The 7,900-nt window shown below is 48.6% G+C and overlaps 1 protein-coding gene across 3 annotated transcripts in view; it reads right to left on the reverse strand.

The window, feature by feature from the left end:
- The window catches only part of SHOC2 (SHOC2 leucine rich repeat scaffold protein), a 70,878-nt gene extending 67,575 nt beyond the window's left edge, over positions 1–3,303 (reverse strand). Inside the window, exon 1 of one of the 3 annotated variants that reach the window (XM_056351939.1) lies at positions 3,184–3,303. The gene's annotated coding sequence lies outside the window, so the exon portion shown is untranslated. Of the gene's footprint in view, positions 1–2,339; positions 2,466–3,103 lie in introns of those variants that run through there. The other 2 variants (XM_056351937.1, XM_056351936.1) reach the window with 2 other exon arrangements.
- Positions 3,304–7,900: the final 4,597 nt, after the last annotated feature.

Consider the following 7,900-nt stretch of genomic DNA (forward strand, 5'->3'; position numbering starts at 1 on the left):
TGAGATGCACTCGCTTGCAGTAAAACCAAATAGAAGGTATTACAACAAGAGAGGAAACGCAAGCCTTGCTACAATTAAAAAAGCATCCACAAAGGAGCCACACAAAAAAAAAAAAAAAAAAATAAAAAGCAATGAGCCTCAAAGCACTTTGGATGGGAAATGCCACTAGCCAAGCTGAGCAAGAAGGTACGGCAGGCTGGGCGTGGGTACGTGGTACGGGCCACGGGCTACCCTGCACCCAGGCAAAGCACAGAGTCACCTGAACCCACCCGCTGAGGAGGGCAGGGGCGAGGTGGAATGAGGGGTGAGCCATCCCGGGGGCTGTGGCGGGCAAGGGGAAGGGGCAAGCGCTGCCTTCCCCTCCCTCCATGCACACAAGTTTTCACCTTTCTTCAGACACGAAGGAGAACCTGCTGCTAGAGAGAAACAGCTTCTTTTAGCACCCACCCAAATTCTCCACGATGGTATTTTGGAACATCTGAGATCTCTTCATGCAGTTTTATTTCATCATCATCATAGTACACCTTTCCGAAAGGGAGATCAGTTATTTGCAGGGCTTCCTCAGGAAGGGATCACAAAATGTGATCCTTCTCATTTGTAACAAGCAGAAGACACTTTTACAGCCTTAATTCAGTTAACATGCATGAGCCCCATGCACACATGCAAGCACACACAACCACCTATTTCATGGGTGCTGTATGCGGGTCGGCAGCAGCCGCCTCGCACAGTGACAAGCCAGGACCGCCACGCACCGCTTCAGCAGAAACATTGTTTTCTAGAAAGCCACAGCCAAGTAACAATTCATCCAAGGGTTTCCTAAAAGGCACACACAGAGCGAGCTTCAAGCAATTAATTTCTGTACACAGGCTAAGAGTGCAGGAAGACAGCTGGAGAAAACACTCATCTTCTGAAGGAATCCCTTCAATCGCGCAAAATTCCTGGAGGAGAATACACCCGTCAGTGCGATTTAAGTGTCAACATAACAAAGGAACGCCCCTCCCAGCACCTCCTGCCTTACAGATATGTCACGCTGGAAAGGAAAAACTAGACCGGGAAGACAGCTATTCGCAATCAGCACTGTTTATCGACCCTACCCTTGCCATCACCCCCCAAAAAAAACGCTGGGGATTGTTTAAGGTTTCTAGAAAGGACAGAATAAAGGGACATGGCAGAAGACAGCGTCCTCTTTGAGGATTCCTCAGTATTCCTCAAAGGAAAGCTGTGGATACAAGGAGAGCTTTGTCTGGAATCATCTTTCTATATTACAAGATTCCACATAAAATTAGTTTTGCCCAATGTATGTGTTCTGCCTTGCCACATGTACAGAAATCCTGATGGCTGACAAACATTAGCCTAAATTAACAGGAATCCAGCTTCAAATTAGTAAAACAATCTCCCATTTCACTCATCCAGAGCAAAGAATAATTACACAGAAAACCAAAACAGTCAAACCCAAATCATTCAACAGGAATTAAGAGGATAAGGGTGTTACTAAAATTAAAATGTATGCACAACAGTGTAATAACAAATTCATAGGATACAGTAAATCTTTCCCAAAACCAGGCTAGGATTATATCAAGATCACCATACAACATATGCCTGAAATATGGCTGTAAGTAAGTGTGACTTAATTTGACCACCACCTACTTTAAGCCCTTGATTTTATAAATAGAAGCATCCAATAATGACTAGTGATTAAAAAAAAAAAAAAAAAAAAAACAACACAGTTTAGAAGGTAAAAAGAAGAAACAATACATACAAAGTCAAGCACGCAAACAAAAAACAGCAGAAAATTAAGACCCTGAAGGTAATTACTAAAACCATTTTAATTTCTATTTTGATAGTCCAAAAAAATCCCGACCAAGTACTGCAGACATGACAATAAGCACAATTACAATTCCTTAATCATGAATATTCTGCCTCAAAAGTGTCTGCATATGTGCAGAGCTGAATAAAACAGATGCTTCCATAATCCCATCTCAAAATCGTGAGTTGAAAATTACCAGTACAGTTTCAGTACTTTGTAATTGTTTTCTCACACATGGTAACTTCTTATTCCACATCCATACCTGCTCCTAAATAAACCGGTAAAGTCAAGCAGCCACACAGTTTCACCAAACTTCACTTCTGCTGAATTTCTGTACAGCTCACGCCCAGTTGCAATTTTAGTCAACACACACGGCCGTTCAGCTTACAGAAGGTTACTACAGCTTTTTAACCATTTCCTAGAGAAAGATACGTACAACTCGGTGGAAACACCTTCTACAGCCACGAATACAGGCGGGAAGCTGTCACACCACCCTCTGTGTGACATCTGTTTTAAATACCGGGAAAATCACCTGGCTAGACGGGAAGGCGAGGAGTTTTGAAACGAGATTCTGCCTCTCCGGCTCCATCACCACTGCCACAATAAATACATCGGGTGAAACAGGAAAAGAGGCTCACGCCTATACGAGAGGGTGGGGGACAGCACTCACACACACGGCAGCAGATGTAATCATTACCCTGAACGCCGGTAATCATTACCCCGAGCGTCAGTGCCACTACACACACGCGAAGTCCCTCAAAATTTCCCTCGCCAGCTCTCGGTGCCGGGAGCGGGCGGGGAGGAGGAGAGGTGAGGCTGTGAAACGGAGCTTCCTCCTTTCTTTTTGTGGTGGTGGTGGTGGTGTTGTGGCGGTGGCTGGTCGATGCCATCGCCCGGCAGCGCGGAGGAGCGGGGCAGCCCCACCGCCCGGCCCAGCGGGGCGATCGGCCGCCCCCGCCCCGCCGCACGCAGCGGGCGGCCCCCGGCCCGCCCCACCTGCCCCGGGCCCCGCGGCTGCCGGGCGGGGCGGCCCCCGCCGGGGCACACGCACACACGGAGCCGCCGGTACCGGTGCGCGCAGCCCGGGCGGGCCGCCCCGCCGCCTCCCGCCGCCCACCCCCCCGCGGCTACCTGCCGCCCAGGCCCTCCCCGCCTTTGTGCCCGCGGCCTCCCGCCTCCTCCGCCGTTGCCCCCGGCCGCCGCCAGGCCCACCCCGCCCGCTGTCAGCCGCCGCCTCAGCGCGCCCCGCCGCCGCCCCCCGGCCCGCCGCGGCCCCCGAGCCCGGCCGCCCCGTACCGTGCGGCTCCGCCATCCTCCCGAGGCGCGCTCGGCACCCCCCTCCCCGCCCGCCCCTGCCGGCCACCGTCTCTGCGCACCGAGCCGTCACGGGACTCCCCGCCCACAGACCTCCCGCGGCACCACAGGGGCGGGCCCGCCGAGGCGCGGGGCGACCGACCGCTTCCAGGTTACGGCGCCGCCACCATCTTGGCGGCGGGCGGAAGTGGCCCGGTTGCCCCTGGCGACGGCGAGGCGGCGGGGGGGGGGGGGGCGCCGTGGCGGGAGGTGCCGGGCCGTCCGCGGCGGGGCCCCCCGCTGCCTCTGCCGTTCCCGCGGGGGCCCGCAAGCCCTGCGGGGCCCGGGCCGCCCCGAGCAGGTGGCCAGTGCCGCGCTGCCTCACCGGCCACCCCTCCCGCTGAAAGCCGGGGGAAACCTGTGCCGAGATTCCCCTGAGGGCGCAGGACAGCCCGTAGCCCCGGCGGTCGCTGGCTGCGGCCCGTTAGAGTATCCCAAGGAGCGGGCACTGTTTTCCCGCCAGTCCCACTGTTTGACCGGAGCGTTTGCCCCCCGGGACCGACGGCACCAGAAATTCCGGTGTCCTGAGGCCCTGTGGAGCGGCTCTCCTCAGCGCCCAGCCACCCCGCTCCTGCTGCAGGCCACCTCCGGCTACTGAGGTGTCATGAAAGAGATGGGCCAGGGGATTGCGGCCTTCCCGCCTTCCCTGTTTCTACAAAAGCGGGACCGTCCCACTTGGCACCTCCTATGACCTTGAACCAACACGCCGAGATACCACAAGCTAGGCGCAACCAAGCCACTCTGGCAAGGAATACACATGGGAGCTGCAAGAAACTGCGGCAGCCGTTCAGAAGGTGGCAACCACACCTCTGCATAGGCGAATATGCTCAAGTGTGACGGAGCATCTACCATTGGTTGTTGTTTGATTTCGGATGGGATTTTAAAGCGAGTTCTTTGATGACTTGTTGCAACAGACCTTTCAGTATTTTGCTGAGAAATGTTTAGCTTTTTAATGCTAAATTTTCAGGTGGTTGCAATCAGTTCCCCTTTCAAGCCTAGAGGGATTCTGCAGTGCAGTAGCAACTCAACTTTCTAATTTCTGAAACACATTACAGCTAGTGGGAGCCTACTAATTGACCTCAGTACTTGCTGGTCTGGACTGGTCCCAGTGGCGCACATTCAAAAAGAACAGCACCCACCTCAGCAGAATGAAAATCATTAATAAACTTGGGAGCTGTTTCCTACATCAGATAGATCTAAGTGTCTGCTCTTTCCATCAGTTTTTTACAACTTTTGGCAACCATCAAGGCTACTTTCAGTGAAACAAGGCTATTTGCATTCAATTATCTGGGTTCTGACAGTTTTCTTTGTGTGATTCTTTGGTGAACCAGACAGTTCAATGTGGTTACATGCTTTTTTACTAATAAATGCTGGACAGCGTTTAAAGCAGAATTGGCTTTTTGGCATAATGGGTCACAGGGCAGAAACCAGGTGTAACTTCCTAGTGACAATATTTCTTACAATGACTGGATGTTTATTTGTTGTTATTACTCAGCAAAACATTCAATGTGGACAGTGCACCAAACCCCTACAAGGCATGGAAATATGTGCTTTGCCCTGAAAGCTTGGAGTCTGAAAGAATTTTTTCTTGTGTAGCTTATTTGAATGCACACAGATGTCTACATATAACTACAGCTTCTGTATTAAAGACCATAGTGTGTATTCACCCCACATAGGGAGGATCTGAATGTTTTGTTGACCGTGTACTGTGCCTTTACATTTCTCAGGCTCTTTGTGTGCAAAGTGCCACCGCCCAGTCGCTTTAGGATTGAAGAAGTATGTGCAAAGGATATATGCTACACGTACTCTGGTTCAGTTAGAGATTTTACTTCTGTTTCCTCTCTCTTTGCTTTTAAAATATGATTTGAAATCTAAAAAGTTATTACTCTGTACTCCAAAAACCTGGTTTGCTCTTTTCAGGATGAAACATAAAACTGAAAAGCTGATATAAAGCAGAGCAGGACAATTGTCACTAGACAAAGAACTGGCCAAGAAATTTACACTGATAACTCCACCCTTCTGTTGCAATTCCTTAAGTATGTCTTATAAGATTAGATCGAACCTACAGTAATACTTGTGCCAACTAACAGACCTTTTTGCAAAGGCAGAATTGGTACACACAAGATTTGTTTTTAATCTGCACAAATGGAGTAGTTTATACCTTCCTACTGGATGCTGGAAGGCTCAGGTCTGACCTACTACCAGCCTCCATCAGCACTGTTTGTCCCCAAATCTTCATCGACACAGACCTGACCCAGTGCAGAAGGTGAGTATAAGAGTCACAGTCCTTACAAGTATTAGTTAACGGTGTGTCAGGATCAGGAGACTACTCTGACGGGCCTGTATTTTGAACCTTGTGGTATTGCAGCTGAGTACCTCTCTTTAAGATAGATCCACAGACAGTGAGTCAGAGGTTCCTCGGTCTCTGTTGCCCCAGAAAACCCATAGAACTGTGTGAGGATCTTGAATTACTGCCATGCATACTGAAATAAACAGGAGAGAAAATATAATTAACGAGCATTTCATAACCTACATGCGTACAGGTTCTGAAGGGGTTTCACTGGCAATTTCATTTGGACATTGCCTAACTTTTAAACACTTGGCTTTGCAAAATTCATAACGTTCCTTTAACACCTGTGGTTTTTCCTGGGTTCCTGAGAAGGACAATTGTCAACGCAGGATCACACAGCACCTCAATGGGTCATCAGCCATGCTGGTACGTTTGCATGTTCAACACAGACCTCTGCCTCTTTTACACAAAGAGAAACAAATAGCAACAGTGGATTGTTATCCTCCATCTAGACCAGCAGTGGAGGGGGATAAGTGTTGGAATTTGGATTATTCAGTGGATTCATAAAACCATTCCTAAGGCTATTTAGTATTTACACAGTTGTTTCAAGCATGTTTCTACAAAGCAGTATGATTTATTAGGAGCTAGTTCTTACACAATGAACTAAAATAAAGTAATCAATTAGTTAAGCTTGCTTATAGCTGACCACAAGATCAGTCTAGCAACTTCAGAATCATCTTTTGACTGAATTCAGATACCTTTGATATAATACCCTCACTTGCTTTTTCTTAATTTACTGGCTGACAGACCAATGAATTGACCCTTTCTCTCTTGGTCATGTGACCTTTTCACTACCTCCTCCCAACTGTAAAATTTTTGTCATCTTAACCACAAGAAAGCCTCCTCTCCTCCCCCAGGCAGGCAGCTGCTGCCTCATCCAAGGACACTCAATTCTAGTCATTTCTGTACTGTGGGTTGGGGCAGACAGCACAAGAGGCAAATTCTTTGCCAGCTGAGCCAACGTGAAGGCCAGCCTTGGGGAAGCTCTGTTCTACTTCCAGCTCTGGAAGTCAGAATGTCCCAGTGAGCACAGCCCATTGCGCCCTTTTCCACCCATGTACCCCTCTGCTCTGCCCTGCGTAGTGCTGCCTTCCACAGCTCTCCCCTGCTTCTCCATTCCCTTCCCCTCCACCTGTACCTGACCACCTGTAGACTTCACCTGTCCTTCCCTAGGCTCTCTCCTTTCTTAACCTCCAGCAGGACCTGAACTTTGGTTCCCCACTCTGATCCTAGTTCAGTCTCTTGTCTAGCTCTTCATCTCACTGCCTATCCCCCTGACTTTCCTGTCTCTTCCTTCTCGTCCCTTTGTACTGGCAAACTGAATTCTGCTGTGTCTTCTGCCAGTTTCTTGCCAGCCAGTCTCAGCATAAAACTCTTAATTCCCAGTTTCATTTTCTTTGTGAATCTTAATCTTCTTTTATCATGTCTCAAACCTCCAAATTCCCAGTCCCAGGTTCTAGCTCCCTCTCATCTATACCTCAATCTACTCAAGCCTTCCTGCCCTATCCTATTCCTTTCCCATCTCTTGAATCACCAGTTTACCATAAGTCTGGCTTCAGTCTCTTAGCCAAGGGTTGCAACAGGTTTACTTGTCCTGGAGGAGAGAAGCATGCTTCAAAGGCTGGTGGCACGACAAAGCCCATCTAATTTTCTGAGCATCATAACAATCATGAAAATATGTGAAAAAATAAATGAAAAAATGCCTTTGTCGTTGCTTTTCTATCTTCCTCTTGAATGTCACCTTGGCTCCACTGCTTTTATTATGAGTACAAAAAACTGGGAAGGCTGGAATAGTTAGCACAACTCAGGAGCTGAAGGGGAAAGAGGAAGGGTCCTAGGCACAAAAACTGTACCTGAAGGCTGAACATAGACTTTAAGAGCCCTTGTCAATTGTCTAGGAGCTAACACTCCCAACAGAGTGGCTGACAACAAGTTCCGTCACGTTGAAGACAGAGACTGCCCCACCAGAGCGAAAGCTTCTACTGGGTGCAAGATGCTGTTGCAATACAAAAAAGGATGCAAAGAAGGGGAACCTCAAAATGTGGTTCTCTGTTGAAGCACTACAGTACAGTAGGATGTTGCTATTTTTACTGTCTGTTTCTTTTATGTGTTCAGAGTCAGGTCGGCTTACTTGAGTGACAAGAAATTATTTTTGCTTTTCGTTCAGTTGGTTCTACAAAGCAAATGTATGCTAAAAGGACAGAGTGTGATTAAGGTACCTATGTTCTCAAAACCAAGCAGTATGATTTAGGGCTGTAAAACTATCATGTAAAAAACAGTTCTGGTCCTGCCGGCTTCAACGTTCAACTCATTAGCCACCTATCTATGTCAGGCTGTTAGCAATTTTTTAAGCAGACTTCCTAGTCTTGCAGGAGCTCTTCCAGGTGGAA

Source organism: Falco biarmicus, chromosome 9 (assembly GCF_023638135.1).
Source record: "Falco biarmicus isolate bFalBia1 chromosome 9, bFalBia1.pri, whole genome shotgun sequence".
Lineage (NCBI taxonomy): Eukaryota > Metazoa > Chordata > Aves > Falconiformes > Falconidae > Falco > Falco biarmicus.